Here is a 25079-nt window from a genome sequence, read left to right as displayed (position 1 = left end):
ACTGGCTGATCACTCAGCTGGGGCAAGTGGGAGTAATCACCCCTTGCTTAGATATAGTATACCTATATCTAAACCTATATCTGGACACATATATAACCTGTGAGCCACTCCTATGGAAGGCCTCATCAATCCTGGCGGCAGAGTGCGTGGTTTTATGTGAGATGGAGCTCTGGCATGAGCTGAGCCTGTCTGCAGCTGTCGGGAACAACTCCCTAAGCTGATCCGGGATAATGCCATACCATATACTCTTAAGCGCCTTATAATCCTCGCGGTTATATAGCAACTTTGGTTTGGCTTTATCAAAACATGTCGTGTAAGGTGTCATACGAATTGGAATACTACCCCCTCGCCAGTTCTGGCGACGGGGGTAGCATTCCACCCTTCTAGAGGGAGAAGACATGTTACTTTACTGAAACGCGGTTGATTTAAAATGAGCCTCAGATCCACAAAATGGATGCCCCTGCCACAGACACGGGTCTGGCCTCCTGCTGCTGACCGAAACCCGGCAGAGGAGGCCTGGACAAAGAGTTTCCTGTCACAGGGCGGTGTCAAACCACCCCAGACAGGAGATAGTGGATTGGAGTAGGGAGGTTTCAAACAAACCAGACACTGCCTGGGGAGCACAAGGCTGCCCCTTGCAGGATCCGGCCAAACCGGTTCTGGGGCCTCCCAGCCCCTGTCCCAGCGCGGCCAGGATCAAAGGAGAGGGGTGTAACCACCCCCTTCCTGGGTCCCACCCATAGGAGGGGACCTAGCAGGATGTCCAACCCCCTAGATTCGAATAAGAGGGGGAGCAGTCCCAACGGACCTCAGATCATCCTGAAGAAACATAAGAAACGAAATCTGGACCCTTCGACTTTCTACACGACGTGAGAAGACTGAAGAATCTCCCTTGTGGTCAAGGAGTGACCACCCTGTGCAAACAGGCACCATCCAGCCCTCGACCCTTGCTTTGTTGCAGTTCCCGCCGGAACTCGAGCGACAGAGATCGACGAGATCAAGCTTGCCTGCCTTCTACCTGCCCGATCCACAGTCCCTGCAGAGCTGAGACCCGTGGAGGCGACCGGAAGCGTGGGGCACGCCATCTTGAAAAGGCCACGAGACGCTGACCGTGCAGCCCACGAGTGACCCTCGAAGCTGTACACCGGGGTTTGAGAAGCCCCAGCCCCGAGCTCCACTTGCACCAAAGCTCACCCCTCCACACTCGACGAGTGCTGCGTGGGGCCCTTCTGCCTGTGTGTGCTCGACGCGTTGGCCCGGTCACTTGCCAGCTGGCTTGTGGCCCCTGTGCCGACGAAACTTGAAATCCGACTTGCTTTTCTGGTTGCTCCAGATCTGCACCAGCTCCTGTGAAAAGGAGCACCCACTCTGACCCTCCTGGTTCGAGTGATAAGCAATCTCCCGGTTCCGCGTGGATTGCTTTTGCCAAGGGCTGTTTGCTACAATCTTCAAGCCGACGGTGCTGACGGCGAGAGCCTACGTGGGACAGATCGTGACCTGCTCCTGGACGTCGCAGATGCCCCAGAGCCCACGTGACAGCGGAGAGAAGCCTATCGACAACCGCCTGATTGCGCCCGACATTGCCTGGTTCCGTCCTGGTTCCACCCTGGTCACTGCTGAGTGACCCAGACTCTGTCCCCTCTGCTTTCAGGTACTTTTCTACTTCGATCCACCCTTGGATCGCACCGGACACTTCTGCTTCACAGCGCCTGCAGCTGCAACAGCTCCAAGCACCAAGAACCTGCGTGACAGAACCCGACGCCACTTCGACCCTGTGCACCCACGGCCTGTGGGTGAGGTAACTTTGCAACGCCGGTGTCCTTACACTGGCACACACCTCTAGGGTCTGTGTCTGAAGTTTTGTGTTCCTAGGTTCAGCGGAAGTATCATTTAATTCACTTTAACTAACTTTTACGCACCATTGACTTTACATTGGTGCGCGCCGCACTTTCCGTGCTGCACCCGTATCCTGTGGGCTACTCCCGACTTCTTCATTGCTTGTCCTGACTGCTCCCAGCGAATCTCTAGGCCCTAGGCCTAACCAATATTCGATAAGTGTTACTTATACCATTTTTTTAGTATATGGTCTGAGTGGCCCCCCGCCCTCAGCCATAATTGTGCCAACTTTATATGTTTAACAGTGCTTTTGATTTAACGCTTGTGCCCCTTTCCTCATAAAGAGTACTGGGGAGTAATTTAGAAATAAATACATATATTTTTACAATATATACTTGTGTGGTGTCCTTTCATTTGATTACAGGATTGTATGTGGTAAAACAGCTCGCTTAACACGACCTCTTAAGTTTAGCCTTTAGGCTGCTTAGTCCATGCTACCACTAGGATAGCTTGTCTACAAGGTTGACTTACAACCTGACATCTTTGGGGTTTGTTTGGACTGATACCCAGTGGTTCCAGAATTGGAAACACTACATATCAGGCCAACTTCTCACATTGGTGTGCAGCGGTGCGGATTTGAGCTTGCTGTTTGTTTTACCATTGCAATCTTTATCAAATTGAAAGATCACATCAAGTACCTCTAGGTACATATAAATCAAAAGCTTAGCATATTAAGTTCTACTGAACTTAGTAGTTGTAGATTAAAGGGATTAGCACACCCTGACTACAACTCACTAGCAAGGTACAGTAGGAAACCACTTAGTGTAGGTAAGTGCACCACTTACACCTCACTAGCAGTCATGTCTGATACAGGTAGACCCTCAGGTTCTGCTCCTGTAGAAGTTGATCCTATAGGGACAACATCCAGATATGACAACCTTAGCCACAAAGACCTGAGTGCCTTGTGCACAGCCAGGGGGCTAAAAAAGGGCAGAGGCCCTACCATTCCTTCCCTAATAGCTCTCCTAGAAAAGGATGACCTAGATAAGGTGAGTCAGGCTCCCTTAGAATCAGGTGAAGGGAACAACTCCCCTGAGAATGAGAATCTTCCAGATGATGATGTAGTGGAGGAGGAAGAGGAAGAGGAAGGCTCAGACATAGATGAGCCTGAAGATCAGGATCAGAGGGGAAACCAGGTACAGGTTGCCAGCCTTAACCAGGCCAACTTGGACCTACATGGGAATGGGGGGGGCCAGCACCACCCCAGATCTCATAACCTAATTCTCCCAGGCAATAGAAGGGAGAGATCTCTATCAGGGGACTCTCACCTTTCTAGTGCCTCAAGAGAATCTCAAAGAGGAATGACTTCCTCCCAGAGAAAAGAGCATAGGGCCAGAATGAGGGCTGTCCAACTCCAAATAGAAAGGGAAGAGGTAGCCTTGGCTCAAGCTAAACTTGCTTTAGCAAGAGAGAGAAAATTGTGTGGCTTAGATGCCACTGGTGGCAGCAAAGTTCCTAAAGAAAAAGACAGGGCCTATGACAATAGAAACCTGACAAAAATTGTGCCCCCCTACAAGGAAGGGGATGATATCCACAAATGGATGACTGCTCTTGAGAGGGCCTGCATGGTACAGCAGGTCCCTGAGGATCAGTGGGCAGCAATTTTATGGTACTCCTTTTCTGAGAAAGGGAGGGACAGGCTCCTCACTGTTAGACCTGAGGATGCCAAAAACTACTCTGTTCTGAAGAGTGCTCTTATTGAAGGGTTTGGCCTAACCACTGAGCAATACAGGTTGTTGTTCAGAGACACCCAAAAAGCACAGACTCAGGACTGGACTGATTTTGTAGATTGTGCCACTAAGGCTCTGGAGGGTTGGCTGCAGGGAAGTAAAGTTTCAGACTATACAGGATTGTACAATCTTATGATGAGAGAACAGATCCTTAATAACTGTCAGAACCAGCTGTTGCATCAATACCTTGTTGACTCTGATTTGACCTCTCCCCAAGAATTGGGAAAGAAGGCAGACAAATGGGTCAGAACAAGGATTAAGCAGAAAAACCAGAACCAAGGTGACCAGAAGAAAACAGACCAGAAGGGTGGGAATCAGAAAGATAAAGAAAAGGACCAGAAGTCTTCAGGCCCCCAAACTAGCAATAAGGAGGGGGGTTCCCAAAATGGAAACAAGAAAAAGAAGAATGATGGCCCAAAGAAACCTTGGTGTAATACCTGCAAATCAGTTTCACACTGGGGCAGTGAATGCACTAAGAAGAATCCAGTCCCCACCACTGCAGCTCCTAAAGCAACTGCACCCCCTAGTACAGTCAGCAGTGGTGGTACACAGCCAAAGGGTTTAGTAGGGTTGACCCTGGGTACTGAGGTGGAATCTGGCCTAGTCAGAATCCCCACACAGGCAGTTCTCCTATATGATGTGGACATATCTTTGCCCACTGCAGTAAGCCCCAGTAACCTGGGCAAATATAGGCAGACTCCCTTAATTAATGAGAAACTGGCTCAGGCCTACAGGGACACTTGTGCCAGTGTCACAATGGTGACACCTGGCTTTGTGGACCCTGGACAGATTGTACTAGGTGAAAGTTACCTAGTGACCAATGCAAGCAACTCCACTACTTCCCATAGTGTGGCTGTTGTGAACTTCTCCTGGGGAGGGGTAGATGGCCTAAAGAAAGTTGTTGTGAGTGCAGACCTCCCAGTAGACTGTCTGTTAGGCAATGATCTTGAAAGCTCAGTTTGGTCAGAAGTGGAGTACAGGACTCATGCAGAAATGCTAGGGATTTCAGCTCATGTCCTTGCAGTGACAAGGTCTCAGGCTAAGAAGTGCCTTCCTGAACCAGTGGTGGATCTTGAAACAATAGACCAACCACAACCCAAGAGGAGGAGCAAGAGGGTTAAGGCTGTGCCTTCCCACTTGCCCCAGGTTGAGGATCAAGTTTCACAGGAAACTGATTCTGCAGTCCAAGAGGAGACTGTCTCAGATGAGCTTGAACCTGAACAGGTTGAGTTTCTGGGGACAGGGGGACCCTCAAGGGCAGACCTGGGGCAGGCCCAATTAGATTGCCCTTCACTTGAACCCCTCAGACAGCAAGCTGCTGCTGAGGCTGCAGGGAATGCTCAAGGTACCCATAAGGTGTATTGGGATGAAGGGCTCCTTTATTCAGAGGCTAGAGACCCCAAGCCTGGCACCACCAGGAGGTTGGTTATACCTTTGAAGTTTAGGGGCTTCCTTCTTACCTTGGCCCATGATATTCCCCTTGCAGGACACTTAGGCCAGAATAAGACTTGGGACAGGCTTGTTCCACACTTTCACTGGCCTCACATGTCAGAAAATGTCAAGGAGTTTTGTCGCTCCTGTGTCACTTGCCAAGCCAGTGGTAAGTCAGGTGGCACAACAAAGGCCCCCCTGATACCACTACCTGTGGTGGGGGTACCCTTTGAAAGAGTTGGAATAGACATTGTGGGTCCCATGGATCCTCAAACAGCATCTGGGCACAGATTTATACTGGTGGTAGTGGATCATGCCACCAGGTACCCAGAGGCAATTCCCCTGAGGACCACCACAGCTCCTGTGGTGGCAAAAGCCCTCATTGCAGTTTTCTCAAGAGTGGGCTTTCCAAAGGAGGTTCTTTCAGACAGAGGCACTAACTTTATGTCTGGATACTTAAAAGCAATGTGGAAAGAGTGTGGAGTAAACTATAAGTTTACCACACCCTACCATCCACAGTGCAATGGGCTTGTGGAAAGGTTCAACAAGACCCTAAAGGGAATGATAAAAGGTTTACCAGAGAAGCTTAGGCGGAAATGGGACATCCTTTTACCCTGCTTGCTCTTTGCTTACAGAGAGGTCCCACAGAAGGGGGTTGGCTACAGCCCTTTTGAACTTTTGTTTGGCCACCCTGTAAGAGGTCCATTGAGTTTGGTGAAGGAAGGATGGGAGTTACCTCTCAAAAAGCCTAAACTAGACATTGTGGACTATGTACTTGGTCTCCGCTCCAGGATGGCTGAATACATGGAGAGAGCATCCAAAAACCTTGAGGCAAGTCAGGAATTACAGAAAGCCTGGCATGACCAAAAGGCTGTTATGGTTGAGTTCCAGCCAGGACAGAAGGTGTGGGTGTTGGACCCAGTGGGGCCAGCAGCTCTCCAGGACAAATGGACTGGACCCTACCCTATCATTGAAAAGAAGGGAGAAGTCACCTACTTGGTTGACTTTGGTACCCCTAGGAGCCCCCACAGGGTGCTCCATGTGAACAGATTGAAAGCATTTGTTGACAGGGAGGACATGAGTCTCCTCATGGCCACAGATGGGGAACAGGAGGAAGAGAGTGACCCTCTCCCAGACCTGCTTTCCCAGAACCCTGATGATGGTTCAGTTGATGGAGTAGCCTTGGCAGGCAGCCTCACTGAGCAGCAACAGGTGGACTGCAGACAGGTGTTGCAGGCCCACAGACAATTGTTTTCACTCACACCCAGTCAGACTAACTGGTGCACCCATGAGGTGGACACTGGTGACAATCTGCCTGTGAAGAATAAGATCTACAGGCAACCTGACCATGTCAGGGATTGTATAAAGGCTGAGGTGCAAAAGATGTTGGAGCTTGGAGTGATTGAGCCATCAGAGAGCCCATGGGCTAGCCCAGTGGTCCTTGTGCCAAAACCTCATACCAAAGATGGGAAGAGAGAAATGAGGTTTTGTGTGGACTACAGGGGTCTCAATGCTGTCACTAGGACAGATGCTCATCCCATTCCAAGAGCAGATGAGCTCATTGATAAATTGGCTTCTGCCAAGTTTCTGAGCACATTTGATTTGACAGCTGGCTACTGGCAAATCAGACTAGCTGAGGAGTCAAAAGCCAAAACAGCATTTTCGACCCCTAGTGGACATTATCAATTTGTGGTAATGCCCTTTGGCTTGAAGAATGCACCTGCCACTTTCCAAAGGTTGGTGAACCAAGTCCTTGCTGGGCTGGATGACTTTTGTGCAGCATATCTAGATGATATTGCTGTCTTTAGCTCCACCTGGGAGGATCACCTGATCCACCTGAAGAAGGTTCTGGAGGCCCTGCAAAAGGCAGGCCTGACTATCAAGGCTACTAAGTGCCAGATAGGGCAGAGCAAGGTTGTGTACTTGGGCCACCTAGTAGGTGGGGGTCAAGTTCAACCACTGGAGAGCAAGATCCAGACCATACAGGACTGGGCTCCTCCAACTACCCAGACACAAGTCAGAGCCTTCTTGGGCCTGACTGGGTATTACAGAAAATTTGTAAAGAACTATGGGTCCATTGTGACACCATTGAATGACTTGACATCCAAGAAGATGCCCAAAAAGGTTCAGTGGACAGTTAGCTGTCAAAAGGCATTTGATGACCTGAAGAAGGCCATGTGCTCTGCACCTATCCTGAAGAGTCCTGACTACTCCAAACAGTTCATTGTACAGACAGATGCTTCTGAGTTGGGGGTGGGAGCTGTGCTTTCACAACTTAATCAAGATGGTCAAGACCAGCCCATTGCTTTTATTAGCAGAAGGCTGACCCCCAGGGAGAAACGTTGGTCAGCTATTGAGAGGGAGGCCTTTGCTGTGGTTTGGGCCCTGAAGAAGTTGAGGCCATACTTGTTTGGTACTCACTTCCTAATTCAGACAGACCATAAGCCCCTCTTGTGGCTAAATCAGATGAAGGGTGAAAATCCCAAACTGCTCAGGTGGTCCATTTCCCTACAGGGGATGGACTTTACAGTGGAGCACCGCCCAGGGACTGACCATGGTAATGCAGATGGTCTCTCCAGGTACTTCCACTTAGAACATGAAGACTTATCTGGTCAAGGTTAAGTTTAATGTCCCTGCGTTTGGGGGGGGGTTATGTAGGAGAGTAGGGTCTGCTATCCTATGGTCACCCCAATTTTTGCTTTTTGCTTCACTGGTTTTCGACTTACTGAGGCTGTGGGCCTGCTAATCAGACCCCCAGCCTGCTGTTCTCTCTCTAAATTTATGATACATGTGCTATAGGTACATGCCACAATTGGAAATGGACTCCTTGTCAGCCCCTGTACCATGCACTATAGGTGCTCAGGGCATAGGTGCCACCAAGGCCTACCAGGGGCTGAAGCATAGCTTTTGCCACCCCTGGCTGGTTCTTAAATTGACACAACTGGCTGATCACTCAGCTGGGGCAAGTGGGAGTAATCACCCCTTGCTTAGATATAGTATACCTATATCTAAACCTATATCTGGACACATATATAACCTGTGAGCCACTCCTATGGAAGGCCTCATCAATCCTGGCGGCAGAGTGCGTGGTTTTATGTGAGATGGAGCTCTGGCATGAGCTGAGCCTGTCTGCAGCTGTCGGGAACAACTCCCTAAGCTGATCCGGGATAATGCCATACCATATACTCTTAAGCGCCTTATAATCCTCGCGGTTATATAGCAACTTTGGTTTGGCTTTATCAAAACATGTCGTGTAAGGTGTCATACGAATTGGAATACTACCCCCTCGCCAGTTCTGGCGACGGGGGTAGCATTCCACCCTTCTAGAGGGAGAAGACATGTTACTTTACTGAAACGCGGTTGATTTAAAATGAGCCTCAGATCCACAAAATGGATGCCCCTGCCACAGACACGGGTCTGGCCTCCTGCTGCTGACCGAAACCCGGCAGAGGAGGCCTGGACAAAGAGTTTCCTGTCACAGGGCGGTGTCAAACCACCCCAGACAGGAGATAGTGGATTGGAGTAGGGAGGTTTCAAAGAAACCAGACACTGCCTGGGGAGCACAAGGCTGCCCCTTGCAGGATCCGGCCAAACCGGTTCTGGGGCCTCCCAGCCCCTGTCCCAGCGCGGCCAGGATCAAAGGAGAGGGGTGTAACCACCCCCTTCCTGGGTCCCACCCATAGGAGGGGACCTAGCAGGATGTCCAACCCCCTAGATTCGAATAAGAGGGGGAGCAGTCCCAACGGACCTCAGATCATCCTGAAGAAACATAAGAAACGAAATCTGGACCCTTCGACTTTCTACACGACGTGAGAAGACTGAAGAATCTCCCTTGTGGTCAAGGAGTGACCACCCTGTGCAAACAGGCACCATCCAGCCCTCGACCCTTGCTTTGTTGCAGTTCCCGCCGGAACTCGAGCGACAGAGATCGACGAGATCAAGCTTGCCTGCCTTCTACCTGCCCGATCCACAGTCCCTGCAGAGCTGAGACCCGTGGAGGCGACCGGAAGCGTGGGGCACGCCATCTTGAAAAGGCCACGAGACGCTGACCGTGCAGCCCACGAGTGACCCTCGAAGCTGTACACCGGGGTTTGAGAAGCCCCAGCCCCGAGCTCCACTTGCACCAAAGCTCACCCCTCCACACTCGACGAGTGCTGCGTGGGGCCCTTCTGCCTGTGTGTGCTCGACGCGTTGGCCCGGTCACTTGCCAGCTGGCTTGTGGCCCCTGTGCCGACGAAACTTGAAATCCGACTTGCTTTTCTGGTTGCTCCAGATCTGCACCAGCTCCTGTGAAAAGGAGCACCCACTCTGACCCTCCTGGTTCGAGTGATAAGCAATCTCCCGGTTCCGCGTGGATTGCTTTTGCCAAGTGCTGTTTGCTACAATCTTCAAGCCGACGGTGCTGACGGCGAGAGCCTACGTGGGACAGATCGTGACCTGCTCCTGGACGTCGCAGATGCCCCAGAGCCCACGTGACAGCGGAGAGAAGCCTATCGACAACCGCCTGATTGCGCCCGACATTGCCTGGTTCCGTCCTGGTTCCACCCTGGTCACTGCTGAGTGACCCAGACTCTGTCCCCTCTGCTTTCAGGTACTTTTCTACTTCGATCCACCCTTGGATCGCACCGGACACTTCTGCTTCACAGCGCCTGCAGCTGCAACAGCTCCAAGCACCAAGAACCTGCGTGACAGAACCCGACGCCACTTCGACCCTGTGCACCCACGGCCTGTGGGTGAGGTAACTTTGCAACGCCGGTGTCCTTACACTGGCACACACCTCTAGGGTCTGTGTCTGAAGTTTTGTGTTCCTAGGTTCAGCGGAAGTATCATTTAATTCACTTTAACTAACTTTTACGCACCATTGACTTTACATTGGTGCGCGCCGCACTTTCCGTGCTGCACCCGTATCCTGTGGGCTACTCCCGACTTCTTCATTGCTTGTCCTGACTGCTCCCAGCGAATCTCTAGGCCCTAGGCCTAACCAATATTCGATAAGTGTTACTTATACCATTTTTTTAGTATATGGTCTGAGTGGCCCCCCGCCCTCAGCCATAATTGTGCCAACTTTATATGTTTAACAGTGCTTTTGATTTAACGCTTGTGCCCCTTTCCTCATAAAGAGTACTGGGGAGTAATTTAGAAATAAATACATATATTTTTACAATATATACTTGTGTGGTGTCCTTTCATTTGATTACAGGATTGTATGTGGTAAAACAGCTCGCTTAACACGACCTCTTAAGTTTAGCCTTTAGGCTGCTTAGTCCATGCTACCACTAGGATAGCTTGTCTACAAGGTTGACTTACAACCTGACATCTTTGGGGTTTGTTTGGACTGATACCCAGTGGTTCCAGAATTGGAAACACTACATATCAGGCCAACTTCTCACACCACCCCCTTCCTGGGTCCCACCCATAGGAGGGGACCTAGCAGGATGTCCAACCCCCTAGATTCGAATAAGAGGGGGAGCAGTCCCAACGGACCTCAGATCATCCTGAAGAAACATAAGAAACGAAATCTGGACCCTTCGACTTTCTACACGACGTGAGAAGACTGAAGAATCTCCCTTGTGGTCAAGGAGTGACCACCCTGTGCAAACAGGCACCATCCAGCCCTCGACCCTTGCTTTGTTGCAGTTCCCGCCGGAACTCGAGCGACAGAGATCGACGAGATCAAGCTTGCCTGCCTTCTACCTGCCCGATCCACAGTCCCTGCAGAGCTGAGACCCGTGGAGGCGACCGGAAGCGTGGGGCACGCCATCTTGAAAAGGCCACGAGACGCTGACCGTGCAGCCCACGAGTGACCCTCGAAGCTGTACACCGGGGTTTGAGAAGCCCCAGCCCCGAGCTCCACTTGCACCAAAGCTCACCCCTCCACACTCGACGAGTGCTGCGTGGGGCCCTTCTGCTTGTGTGGTCTCGACGCGTTGGCCCGGTCACTTGCCAGCTGGCTTGTGGCCCCTGTGCCGACGAAACTTGAAATACGACTCGCTTTTCTGGTTGCTCCAGATCTGCACCAGCTCCTGTAAAAAGGAGCCCCCACTCTGACCCTCCTGGTTCGAGTGATAAGCAATCTCCCGGTTCCGCGTGGATTGCTTTTGCCAAGTGCTGTTTGCTACAATCTCGAAGCCGACGGTGCTGACGGCGAGAGCCTACGTGGGACAGATCGTGACCTGCTCCTGGACGTCGCAGATGCCCCAGAGCCCACGTGACAGCGGAGAGAAGCCTATCGACAACCGCCTGATTGCGCCCGACATTTCCTGGTTCCGTCCTGGTTCCACCCTGGTCACTGCTGAGTGACCCAGACTCTGTCCCCTCTGCTTTCAGGTACTTTTCTACTTCGATCCACCCTTGGATCGCACCGGACACTTCTGCTTCACAGCGCCTGCAGCTGCAACAGCTCCAAGCACCAAGAACCTGCGTGACAGAACCCGACGCCACTTCGACCCTGTGCACCCACGGCCTGTGGGTGAGGTAACTTTGCAACGCCGGTGTCCTTACACTGGTACACACCTCTAGGGTCTGTGTCTAAAGTTTTGTGTTCCTAGGTTCAGCGGAAGTAACATTTAATTCACTTTAACTAACTTTTACGCACCATTGACATTACATTGGTGCGCGCTGCACTTTCCGTGCTGCACCCGTATCCTGTGGGCTACTCCCGACTTCTTCATTGCTTGTCCTGACTGCTCCCAGCGAATCTCTAGGCCCTAGGCCTAACCATTGTTCGATAAGTGTTACTTATACCATTTTTTTAGTATATGGTCTGAGTGGCCCCCTGCCCTCAGCCATAATTGTGCCAACTTTATATGTTTAACAGTGCTTTTGATTTAACGCTTGTGCCCCTTTCCTCATAAAGAGTACTGGGGAGTAATTTAGAAATAAATACATATATTTTTACAATATATACTTGTGTGGTGTCCTTTCATTTGATTACAGGATTGTAGGTGGTAAAACAAGCTCGCTTAACACGACCTCTTAAGTTAAGCCTTTAAGGCTGCTTAGTCCATGCTACCACTAGGATAGCTTGTCTACAAGGTTGACTTACAACCTGACATCTTTGGGGTTTGTTTGGACTGATACCCAGTGGTTCCAGAATTGGAAACACTACATATCAGGCCAACTTCTCACATGGACCCTTCGACTTTCTACACGACGTGAGAAGACTGAAGAATCTCTCTTGTGGTCAAGGAGTGACCACCCTGTGCGAACAGGTACCATCCAGCCCTCGACCCTTGCTTTGTTGCAGTTCCCGCCGGAACTCGAGCGACAGAGATCGACGAGATTAAGCTTGCCTGCCTTCTACCTGCCCGATCCACAGTCCCTGCAGAGCTGAGACCCGTGGAGGCGACCGGAAGCGTGGGGCACGCCATCTTGAAAAGGCCACGAGACGCTGACCGTGCAGCCCACGAGTGACCCTCGAAGCTGTACACCGGGGTTTGAGAAGCCCCAGCCCCGAGCTCCACTTGCACCAAAGCTCACCCCTCCACACTCGACTAGTGCTGCGTGGGGCCCTTCTGCCTGTGTGTGCTCGACGCGTTGGCCCGGTCACTTGCCAGCTGGCTTGTGGCCCCTGTGCCGACGAAAACTGAAATACGACTTGCTTTTCTGGTTGCTCCAGATCTGCACCAGCTCCTGTGAAAAGGAGCCCCCACTCTGACCCTCCTGGTTCGAGTGATAAGCAATCTCCCGGTTCTGCGTGGATTGCTTTTGCCAAGTGCTGTTTGCTGCAATCTTGAAGCCGACGGTGCTGACAGCGAGAGCCTACGTGGGACAGATCGTGACCTGCTCCTGGACGTCGCAGATGCCCCAGAGCCCACGTGACAGCGGAGAGAAGCCTATCGACAACCGCCTGATTGCGCCCGACATTGCCTGGTTCCGTCCTGGTTCCACCCTGGTCACTGCTGAGTGACCCAGACTCTGTCCCCTCTGCTTTCAGGTACTTTTCTACTTCGATCCACCCTTGGATCGCACCGGACACTTCTGCTTCACAGCGCCTGCAGCTGCAACAGCTTCAAGCACCAAGAACCTGCGTGACAGAACCCGACGCCACTTCGACCCTGTGCACCCACGGCCTGTGGGTGAGGTAACTTTGCAACGCCGGTGTCCTTACACTGGTACACACCTCTAGGGTCTGTGTCTAAAGTTTTGTGTTCCTAGGTTCAGCGGAAGTATCATTTAATTCACTTTATCCAACTTTTACGCACCATTGACTTTGCATTGGTGCGCGCCGCACTTTCCGTGCTGCACCCGTCTCCTGTGGGCTACTCCTGACTTCATCATTGCTAGTCCTGACTGCTCCCAGCGAATCTCTAGGCCCTAGGCCTAACCATTGTTCGATAAGTGTTCCTTATACCATTTTTTTAGTATATGGTCTGAGTGGCCACCCGCCCTCATCCATAATTGTGCAACTTTATATGTTTTACTGTGCTTCTGATTTAACGCTTGTGCCCCTTTCCTCATAAAGAGTACTGGGGAGTAATTTAGAAATAAATACATATATTTTTACAATATATACTTGTGTGGTGTCCTTTCATTTGATTACAGGATTGTATGTGGTAAAACAGCTCGCTTAACACGACCTCTTAAGTTAAGCCTTTAAGGCTGCTTAGTCCATGCTACCACTAGGATAGCTTGTCTACAAGGTTGACTTACAACCTGACATCTTTGGGGTTTGTTTGGACTGATACCCAGTGGTTCCAGAATTGGAAACACTACATATCAGGCCAACTTCTCACAGTGGTTTTATGTGAGATGGAGCTCTGGCATGAGCTGAGCCTGTCTGCAGCTGTCGGGAACAACTCCCTACGCTGATCCGGGATAATGCCATACCATATACTCTTAAGCGCCTTATAATCCTCGCGGTTATATAGCAACTTTGGTTTGGCTTTATCAAAACATGTCGTGTAAGGTGTCATACGAATTGGAATACTACCCCCTCGCCAGTTCTGGCGACGGGGGTAGCATTCCACCCTTCTAGGGGGATAAGACATGTTACTTTACTGAAACGCGGTTGATTTAAAATGAGCCTCAGATCCACAAAATGGATGCCTCTGCCACAGACACGGGTCTGGCCTCCTGCTGCTGACCGAAACTCAGCATATGGTGGCCTGGACAAAGAGTTTCCTGTTGCAGGGCGGTGTCAAACCACCCCAGACAGGAGATAGTGGATTGTAGTAGGGAGGTTTCAAAGAAACCAGACACTGCCTGGGGAGCACAAGGCTGCCCCTTGCATAATCCGGCCAAACCGGTTCTGGGGCCTCCCAGCCCCTGTCCCAGCGCGGCCTGGATCAAAGGAAAGGGGTGTAACCACCCCCTTCCTGGGTCCCACCCATAGGAGGGGACCTAGCAGGATGTCCAGCCCACCAGATTCGAATAAGAGTGGGAGCAGTGCCAATGCAACTCAGATCATCCTGAAGAAACATAAGAAACGAATTCTGGACCCTTCGACTTTCTACTCGACGTTAGAAGACTGAAGAATCTCCCTTGTGGTCAAGGAGTGACCACCCTGTGCAAACAGGCAACATCCAGCCCTCGACCCTTGCTCTGTTGCAGTTCCCGCCGGAACTCGAGCGACAGAGATCGACGAGATCAAGCTTGCCTGCCTTCTCCCTGCCCGATCCACAGTCCCTGCAGAGCTGAGACCAGTGGAGGTGACCGGAAGCGTGGGGCACGCCATCTTGAAAAGGCCACGAGACGCTGACCGTGCAGCCCACGAGTGACCCTCGAAGCTGTACACCGGGGTTTGAGAAGCCCCAGCCCCGAGCTCCACTTGCACCAAAGCTCACCCCTCCACACTCGACGAGTGCTGCGTGGGGCCCTTCTGCTTGTGTTGGCTTGACGCGTTGGCCCGGTCACTTGCCAGCTGGCTTGTGGCCCCTGTGCCGACGAAAACTTGAATACGACTTGCTTTTCTGGTTGCTCCAGATCTGCACCAGCTCCTGTGAAAAGGAGCCCCCACTCTGACCCTCCTGGTTCGAGTGATAAGCAATCTCCCGGTTCCGCGCGGATTGCTTTTGCCAAGTGCTGTTTGCTGCAATCTTGAAGCCGACGGTGCTGACGGCGAGAGCCTACGTGGGACAGATCGTGACCTGCTCCTGGACGTCGCAGATCCCCAGAGCCCACGTGACAGCGGAGAGAAGCCTATCGACAACCACCTGATTGCGCCCGACATTGCCTGGTTCCGTCCTGGTTCCACCCTGGTCACTGCTGAGTGACCCAGACTCTGTCCCCTCTGCTTTCAGGTACTTTGCTACTTCGATCCACCCTTGGATCGCACCGGACACTTCTGCTTCACATCGCCTGCAGCTGCAACAGCTTCAAGCACCAAGAGCCTGCGTGTCAAAACCCGACGCCACTTCGACCCTGTGCACCCACGGCCTGTGGGTGAGGTAACATTGCAACGCCGGTGTTCTCACACTGGTACACACCTCTAGGGTCTGTGTCTAAAGTTTTGTTCCTCTAGGTTCAGCGGAAGTATCTTTTAATTCACTTTATCTAACTTTTACGCACCATTGACATTGCATTGGTGCGAGCCGCACTTTCCGTGCTGCACCCGTCTCCTGTGGGCTACTCCCGACTTCAGCCTTGCTAGTCCTGACTGCTCGCAGCGAATCTCTAGGCCCTAGGCCTAACCACTGTTCGATTGGTATCTCTTATACCACTTTCTTAGTATATGGTTTGAGTGGCCACCGGCCCTTATCCAAAATTGTGCAACTTTGTATGTTATACTGTGCTTTTGATTTAACGCTTGTGCCCCTTTCCTCATAAAGAGTACTGGGGAGTAATTTAGAAATAAATACATATATTTTTATAATATATACTTGTGTGGTGTCCTTTCATTTGATTACAGGATTGTATGTGGTAAAACAGCTCGCTTAACACGACCTCTTAAGTTAAGCCTTTAAGGCTGCTTAGTCCATGCTACCACTAGGATAGCTTGTCTAACAAGGTTGACTTACAACCAGACATCTTTGGGGTTTGTTTGGACTGATACCAAGTGGTTCCAGAATTGGAAACACTACATATCAGGCCAACTTCTCACAGTTGTCATCTGTTGTCATGTGGTGTCATGTTTCATGTAGTGTCATATGATGTCATGAATTGTTGTGTGTCATGTTGTGTCATGTGGTGTCATGTGTCATGTGGTGTCATGTGTCATCATGTGTCATATGTCATGTGGTGTTATGTGTTGTCATGTGGTGCCTTGTGCCATTATGTGTCATGTGGTGTTATGTGTCATGTGGTGTCATGTTTTGTCATGTGCCTTCATGTGTCATGTGGTGTCATGTGCCATCTGTCATCATGTCATATGTTATCCTGTGGTGTCATGTGTCATGTGGTGTCATGTGCCATGTGTCATCATGTGTCATCATGTGTTGTCATGTGTCATCATGTGTCATGTGGTGTCATGTGCCATCACATGTCATGTATTGTCATGTGATGTCATGTGTCATCATGTGTCATGTGTTGTCATGGTTTTCATGTTGTCATGTGATTTCATGTCATAATGTGGTGTCATGTATCGGAATGTGGTGTCATTCTCATCATATGTCATCATGTGGTGTCCTGTGGTGTCATGTGTCAATTGGTGTCATGTGGTGTCATGTGTCATGTGGTGTCATGTGTTGTCATGTTGTGTCAAGTGTCATGAGTCATGTGGTGTCATTTGTCATGTGTTGTCATGTGCCATGTGTCATCATGTGTCATCATGTGTTGTCATGTGTCATCATGTGTCATGTGGTGTCATATGTTGTCATGTAGTGTCATGTGTCATCATGTCATGTGCCTACATGTGCCATCTGGTGTCATGTGATATCATGTGTCATGTAATGTGTTGTCATGTGGTGTCGTGTGTCATGTGATCTCATTTGGTGTCATGTGCTGTCGTGTCATGTGGTGTCATGTGGTATCATGTGATGTCCTGTGTCATCATGTGATGTCATGTATTGTCATGTGGTGTCATGTGTCATCATGTTTCTTCATGTGTCATGTGTTAGTCAGGTGGTATCATGTGTCATGTGTGATGAGTAATGTGGTGTCAAGTGTTGTCATGTGTCATGTGGTGTCATGTGGTGTCATGTGTCATATGGTGTCATGTGTCATCATGTCATTTGCCTTTATGTGTCATATGGTGTCATGTGCCATCATGTGTCATGCAATGTGTTGTCATGTGGTGTCGTTTGTCATGTGATCTCATATGGTGTCATGTGCTGTCGTGTCATGTGGTGTCATGTGATGTCCTGTGTCATCATGTGATGTCATGTATTGTCATGTGGTGTCATGTGTCATCATGTGTCTTCATGTGTCATGTGTTAGTCATGTGGTATCATGTGTCATGTGTGATGAGTAATGTGGTGTCATTTGGTGTCATGTGTCATGTGGTGTGATGATGTGTCATGTGTTGTCATGTGGTGTCATGTGTCATGTGGTGTCATGTGCTGTCATGTGTTGTCATGTGGTGTCATGTGTCATATGGTGTCATGTGGTGTCCTGTGTCATGATTTGTCATGTGTTGTTATGTGATTTCATGTCACAATGTGGCTTCATGTATTGGAATGTGGTGTCATGTATCATCATGTGTCATGTGGTGTCATGTGGTTTCATGTGTTGTCATGTGGTGTCATGTGTCAATTGGTGTCATGTGGTGTCATGTGTTGTCATGTGGTGTCATGTGTCATCATGTGTCATGTGTTGTCATGTGATTTCATATAATGTGGTGTCATGTATCGGAATGTGGTATCATTCTCATCATGTGTCGTCATGTGGTGTCCTGGGTCATGTGGTGTCATGTGTCAATTGGTGTCATGTGATGTCATGTGTAATGTGTTGTCATGTGGTGTCAAGTGTCATGAGTCATGTGGTGTCAATTGTCATGTGGTGTCTTGTGTCATGTGGTGTCATGTGCCATCATCTGTCATGTAGTGTCACGTGGTGTCAAGTGGTGTCATGTGTCATATGGTGTCGTGTACCATGTGTCATCATGTGTTGTCATGTGTCGTCATGTGTTGTCATGTCTTGTCATGTGTAATGTGGTGGCATGTGCCATGTGTCATCATGTGTCGTCATGTGTTGTCATGTGCCATGTGGTGTCATGTGATGTCATGTGTTGTCATGTGTCATCATGTGTCATGTGGGGTCATGTGGTGTCATGTGTTGTCATGTATCATCATGTGTCATGTGTTGTCATGTGGTGTCATGTGTCATGTGGTGTTGTGTGCCCTGTGTCATCATGTGTCATGTGTCATCATGTGTCATGTGTTGTTATGTGCCTTCATGTGTCATGTTGTGTCATGTGGTGTCATGTGGTGTCATGTGCCATGTTTCATCATGTGTCATGTGGTGTTGTGTGCCATGTGTCATCATGTGCCACGTGTCATCATGTGTCATGTGGTGTCATGTGTTGTCATGTCCCTTCATGTGTCATCGGGTGTCATGTGGTGTCATGTGCCATCAAGTGGCATATGTCATCATGTGTCATCATGTGTCGTCATGTGTAGTCATGTGTCATGTGGTGTCATGTCATGTGGTGTTATGTGTTGTCATGTGGTGTCATGTGTCATCATATGTCATGTGGTGTTGTGTGTCATGTGGTGTCATGTGTCATGTGTCATCATGTGTCATGTGGTTTCATGTTTTGTCATGTGCCTTCATGTGGCATGTGGTGTCATGTCATCATGTGCCATGTGGTGTCATGTGGTGTCATGTGCCTTCATGTGGCATGTGGTGTCATATGGTGTCATGTGGTGTCATGTGCCTTCATGTGTCATGTGGTGTCATATGGTGTCATGTGGTGTCATGTGCCATGTGTCATCATGTGGCATACGTCATCATGTGTCATCATGTGTCGTCATGTGTAGTCATGTGTCATGTGGTGTCATATGTCATGTGGTGTTATGTGGTGTCAAGTGGTGTCATGTGTCATATGGTGTCATGTGCCATGTGTCATCATGTGTTGTCATGTGTCGTCATGTGTTGTCATGTCTTGTCATGTGTTTTCATGTGTAATGTGGTGTCATGTGCCATGTGTCGTCATGTGTCGTCATGTGTCGTCATGTGTTGTCATGTGTCATGTGGTGTCATGTGTCGTCATGTGTCGTCATGTGATGGCATGTATTGTCATGTGGTGTCATGTGTCATCATGTGTCATGTGGGGTCATGTGGTGTCATGTGTTGTCATGTATCATCATGTGTCATGTGTTGTCATGTGGTGTCATGTGTCATGTGGTGTCATGTGTCATGTGGTGTCATGTGTCATGTGGTGTTGTGTGCCCTGTGTCATCATGTGTCATGTGTCATCATGTGTCATGTGTTGTCATGTGCCTTCATGTGTCATGTGCCATGTGACATCATGTGTCATGTGATGTTGTGTGCCATGTGTCATCATGTGCCATGTGTCATCATGTGTCATGTGGTGTCATGTGTTGTCATGTCCCTTCATATGTCATGTGTTGTCATGTGGTGTCATGTGGTGTCAATTGGTGTCATGGGATGTCAAGTGTCATCATGTGTCATCATGTGTCATGTGTTAGTCATGTGGTATCATGTGTCATGTGTGAGGAGTAATGTGGTGCCATTTGGTGTCATGTGTCATGTGGTGTCATACGGTATCATGTGTTGTCATATGGTGTGATATGTCATCATGTGTCATCATGTGTCGTCTTGTGTTGTCATGTGTCATATGGTGTCATGTGTCATGTGGTGTTATGTGTTGTCATGCATCATCATGTGTCATGTGGTGTCATGTGTCAATTGGTGTCATGTGGTGACACGGTGTCAAGTGTTGTCATGTGGTCATGTGTCATCATGTGTCATGTGTTGTCATGTGTTGTCATGTGATTTCATATCATAATGTGGTGTCATGTATCAGAATGTGGTGTCATTCTCATCATGTGTCGTCATGTGGTGTCCTGTGGTGTCCTGTGTCATGTGGTGTCATGTGGCGTCATGTCATCATGTGCCATGTGGTGTCATGTGGTGTCATGTGCCTTCATGTGTCATGTGGTGTCATATGGTGTCATGTGGTGTCATGTGCCTTCATGTGTCATGTGGTTTCATATGGTGTCATGTGGTGTCATGTGCCATGTGTCATCATGTGGCATGTCATCATGTGTCGTCATGTGTAGTCATGTGTCATGTGGTGTCATATGTCATGTGGTGTTATGTGTTGTCATGTGGTGTCATGTGTCATCATGTGTCATGTGGTGTTGTGTGTCATGTGGTGTCATGTGTCATGTGTCATGTGTCATGTGGTTTCATGTTTTGTCATGTGCCTTCATGTGGCATGTGGTGTCATGTGCCATGTGGCATATGTCATCATGTGTCATCATGTGTCGTCATGTGTTGTCATGTGGTGTCATATGTCATGTGTTGTCATGTGGTGTCATGTATCATCATGTGTCATCATGTGTCATGTGGTGTCATGTGGTGTCATGTGGTATCCTATGTTGTCATGTGGTGTCATGTGTCAATTGGTGTCATGTGGTGTCATGTGTCATATGGTGTCATGTGGTGTCATGTGTTGTCATGTGTTGTCATGTGTCATCATGTGTCATGTGTTGTCATGTGATTTCATGTCATAATGTGTTGTCATGTATCGGAATGTGGTCATTATCATCAAGTGTCGCCATGTGGTGTCCTGTGTCATGTGGTGTCATGTATCAATTGATGGAATTTGCGAACAAAACAGGTGATGGACAGAATGTGGATCAATGTCACACATTCACCCCAGTCCAAAGATCTGGGCCCAAATCCATCGTTTTTTTGCACTCCACACCACCCTGGGTTAGACAATGGCGATATGCAAATCAGCTCTGACCCTGTGCCCCATGGGGTGTCATGTGGTGTCAAGTATCATGAGTAATGTGAGAAGTTGGCCTGATATGTAGTGTTTCCAATTCTGGAACCACTGGGTATCAGTCCAAACAAACCCCAAAGATGTCAGGTTGTAAGTCAACCTTGTAGACAAGCTATCCTAGTGGTAGCATGGACTAAGCAGCCTTAAAGGCTTAACTTAAGAGGTCGTGTTAAGCGAGCTGTTTTACCACATACAATCCTGTAATCAAATGAAAGGACACCACACAAGTATATATTGTAAAAATATATGTATTTATTTCTAAATTACTCCCCAGTACTCTTTATGAGGAAAGGGGCACAAGCGTTAAATCAAAAGCACTGTTAAACATATAAAGTTGGCACAATTATGGCTGAGGGCGGGGGGCCACTCAGACCATATACTAAAAAAATGGTATAAGTAACACTTATCGAACAATGGTTAGGCCTAGGGCCTAGAGATTCGCTGGGAGCAGTCAGGACAAGCAATGAAGAAGTCGGGAGTAGCCCACAGGAGACGGGTGCAGCACGGAAAGTGCGGCGCGCACCAATGTAATGTCAATGGTGCGTAAAAGTTAGTTAAAGTGAATTAAATGATACTTCCGCTGAACCTAGGAACACAAAACTTTAGACACAGACCCTAGAGGTGTGTACCAGTGTAAGGACACCGGCGTTGCAAAGTTACCTCACCCACAGGCCGTGGGTGCACAGGGTCGAAGTGGCGTCGGGTTCTGTCGCGCAGGTTCTTGGTGCTTGGAGCTGTTGCAGCTGCAGGCGCTGTGAAGCAGAAGTGTCCGGTGCGATCCAAGGGTGGATCGAAGTAGAAAAGTACCTGAAAGCAGAGGGGACAGAGTCTGGGTCACTCAGCAGTGACCAGGGTGGAACCAGGACGGAACCAGGCAATGTCGGGCGCAATCAGGCGGTTGTCGATAGGCTTCTCTCCGCTGTCACGTGGGCTCTGGGGCATCTGCGACGTCCAGGAGCGGGTCACGATCTGTCCCACGTAGGCTCTCGCCGTCAGCACCGTCGGCTTCAAGATTGCAGCAAACAGCACTTGGCAAAAGCAATCCACGCGGAACCGGGAGATTGCTTATCACTCGAACCAGGAGGGTCAGAGTGGGGGCTCCTTTTCACAGGAGCTGGTGCAGATCTGGAGCAACCAGAAAAGCGAGTCGTATTTCAAGTTTCGTCGGCACAGGGGCCACAAGCCAGCTGGCAAGTGACCGGGCCAACGCGTCGAGACCACACAAGCAGAAGGGCCCCACGCAGCACTCGTCGAGTGTGGAGGGGTGAGCTTTGGTGCAAGTGGAGCTCGGGCTGGGGCTTCTTAAACCCCGGTGTACAGCTTCGAGGGTCACTCGTGGGCTGCACGGTCAGCGTCTCGTGGCCTTTTCAAGATGGCGTGCCCCACGCTTCCGGTCGCCTCCACGGGTCTCAGCTCTGCAGGGACTGTGGATCGGGCAGGTAGAAGGCAGGCAAGCTTGATCTCGTCGATCTCTGTCGCTCGAGTTCCGGCGGGAACTGCAACAAAGCAAGGGTCGAGGGCTGGATGGTGCCTGTTTGCACAGGGTGGTCACTCCTTGACCACAAGGGAGATTCTTCAGTCTTCTCACGTCGTGTAGAAAGTCGAAGGGTCCAGATTTCGTTTCTTATGTTTCTTCAGGATGATCTGAAGTCCGTTGGGACTGCTCCCCCTCTTATTCGAATCTAGGGGGTTGGACATCCTGCTAGGTCCCCTCCTATGGGTGGGACCCAGGAAGGGGGTGGTTACACCCCTCTCCTTTGATCCTGGCCACGCTGGGACAGGGGCTGGGAGGCCCCAGAACCGGTTTGGCCGGATCCTGCAAGGGGCAGCCTTGTGCTCCCCAGGCAGTGTCTGGTTTCTTTGAAACCTCCCTACTCCAATCCACTATCTCCTGTCTGGGGTGGTTTGACACCGCCCTGTGACAGGAAACTCTTTGTCCAGGCCTCCTCTGCCGGGTTTCGGTCAGCAGCAGGAGGCCAGACCCGTGTCTGTGGCAGGGGCATCCATTTTGTGGATCTGAGGCTCATTTTAAATCAACCGCGTTTCAGTAAAGTAACATGTCTTCTCCCTCTAGAAGGGTGGAATGCTACCCCCGTCGCCAGAACTGGCGAGGGGGTAGTATTCCAATTCGTATGACACCTTACACGACATGTTTTGATAAAGCCAAACCAAAGTTGCTATATAACCGCGAGGATTATAAGGCGCTTAAGAGTATATGGTATGGCATTATCCCGGATCAGCTTAGGGAGTTGTTCCCGACAGCTGCAGACAGGCTCAGCTCATGCCAGAGCTCCATCTCACATAAAACCACGCACTCTGCCTCCAGGATTGATGAGGCCTTCCATAGGAGTGGCTCACAGGTTATATATGTGTCCAGATATAGGTTTAGATATAGGTATACTATATCTAAGCAAGGGGTGATTACACCCACTTGCCCCAGCTGAGTGATCAGCCAGTTGTGTCAATTTAAGAACCAGCCAGGGGTGGCAAAAGCTATGCTTCAGCCCCTGGTAGGCCTTGGTGGCACCTATGCCCTGAGCACCTATAGTGCATGGTACAGGGGCTGACAAGGAGTCCATTTCCAATTGTGGTATGTACCTATAGCACATGTATCATAAATTTAGAGAGAGAACAGCAGGCTGGGGGTCTGATTAGCAGGCCCACAGCCTCAGTAAGTCGAAAACCAGTGAAGCAAAAAGCAAAAATTGGGGTGACCATAGGATAGCAGACCCTACTCTCCTACATAACCCCCCCCCCCAAACGCAGGGACATTAAACTTAACCTTGACCAGATAAGTCTTCATGTTCTAAGTGGAAGTACCTGGAGAGACCATCTGCATTACCATGGTCAGTCCCTGGGCGGTGCTCCACTGTAAAGTCCATCCCCTGTAGGGAAATGGACCACCTGAGCAGTTTGGGATTTTCACCCTTCATCTGATTTAGCCACAAGAGGGGCTTATGGTCTGTCTGAATTAGGAAGTGGGTACCAAACAAGTATGGCCTCAACTTCTTCAGGGCCCAAACCACAGCAAAGGCCTCCCTCTCAATAGCTGACCAACGTTTCTCCCTGGGGGTCAGCCTTCTGCTAATAAAAGCAATGGGCTGGTCTTGACCATCTTGATTAAGTTGTGAAAGCACAGCTCCCACCCCCAACTCAGAAGCATCTGTCTGTACAATGAACTGTTTGGAGTAGTCAAGACTCTTCAGGATAGGTGCAGAGCACATGGCCTTCTTCAGGTCATCAAATGCCTTTTGACAGCTAACTGTCCACTGAACCTTTTTGGGCATCTTCTTGGATGTCAAGTCATTCAATGGTGTCACAATGGACCCATAGTTCTTTACAAATTTTCTGTAATACCCAGTCAGGCCCAAGAAGGCTCTGACTTGTGTCTGGGTAGTTGGAGGAGCCCAGTCCTGTATGGTCTGGATCTTGCTCTCCAGTGGTTGAACTTGACCCCCACCTACTAGGTGGCCCAAGTACACAACCTTGCTCTGCCCTATCTGGCACTTAGTAGCCTTGATAGTCAGGCCTGCCTTTTGCAGGGCCTCCAGAACCTTCTTCAGGTGGATCAGGTGATCCTCCCAGGTGGAGCTAAAGACAGCAATATCATCTAGATATGCTGCACAAAAGTCATCCAACCCAGCAAGGACTTGGTTCACCAACCTTTGGAAAGTGGCAGGTGCATTCTTCAAGCCAAAGGGCATTACCACAAATTGATAATGTCCACTAGGGGTCGAAAATGCTGTTTTGGCTTTTGACTCCTCAGCTAGTCTGATTTGCCAGTAGCCAGCTGTCAAATCAAATGTGCTCAGAAACTTGGCAGAAGCCAATTTATCAATGAGCTCATCTGCTCTTGGAATGGGATGAGCATCTGTCCTAGTGACAGCATTGAGACCTCTGTAGTCCACACAAAACCTCATTTCTCTCTTCCCATCTTTGGTATGAGGTTTTGGCACAAGGACCACTGGGCTAGCCCATGGGCTCTCTGATGGCTCAATCACTCCAAGCTCCAACATCTTTTGCACCTCAGCCTTTATACAATCCCTGACATGGTCAGGTTGCCTGTAGATCTTATTCTTCACAGGCAGATTGTCACCAGTGTCCACCTCATGGGTGCACCAGTTAGTCTGACTGGGTGTGAGTGAAAACAATTGTCTGTGGGCCTGCAA

The sequence above is a fragment of the Lissotriton vulgaris genome, chromosome 2_2 (genome assembly GCF_964263255.1).
Source record: "Lissotriton vulgaris chromosome 2_2, aLisVul1.2, whole genome shotgun sequence".
In the NCBI taxonomy this organism is placed as follows: Eukaryota; Metazoa; Chordata; class Amphibia; order Caudata; family Salamandridae; genus Lissotriton; species Lissotriton vulgaris.
This window is presented reverse-complemented; position numbering follows the sequence as displayed.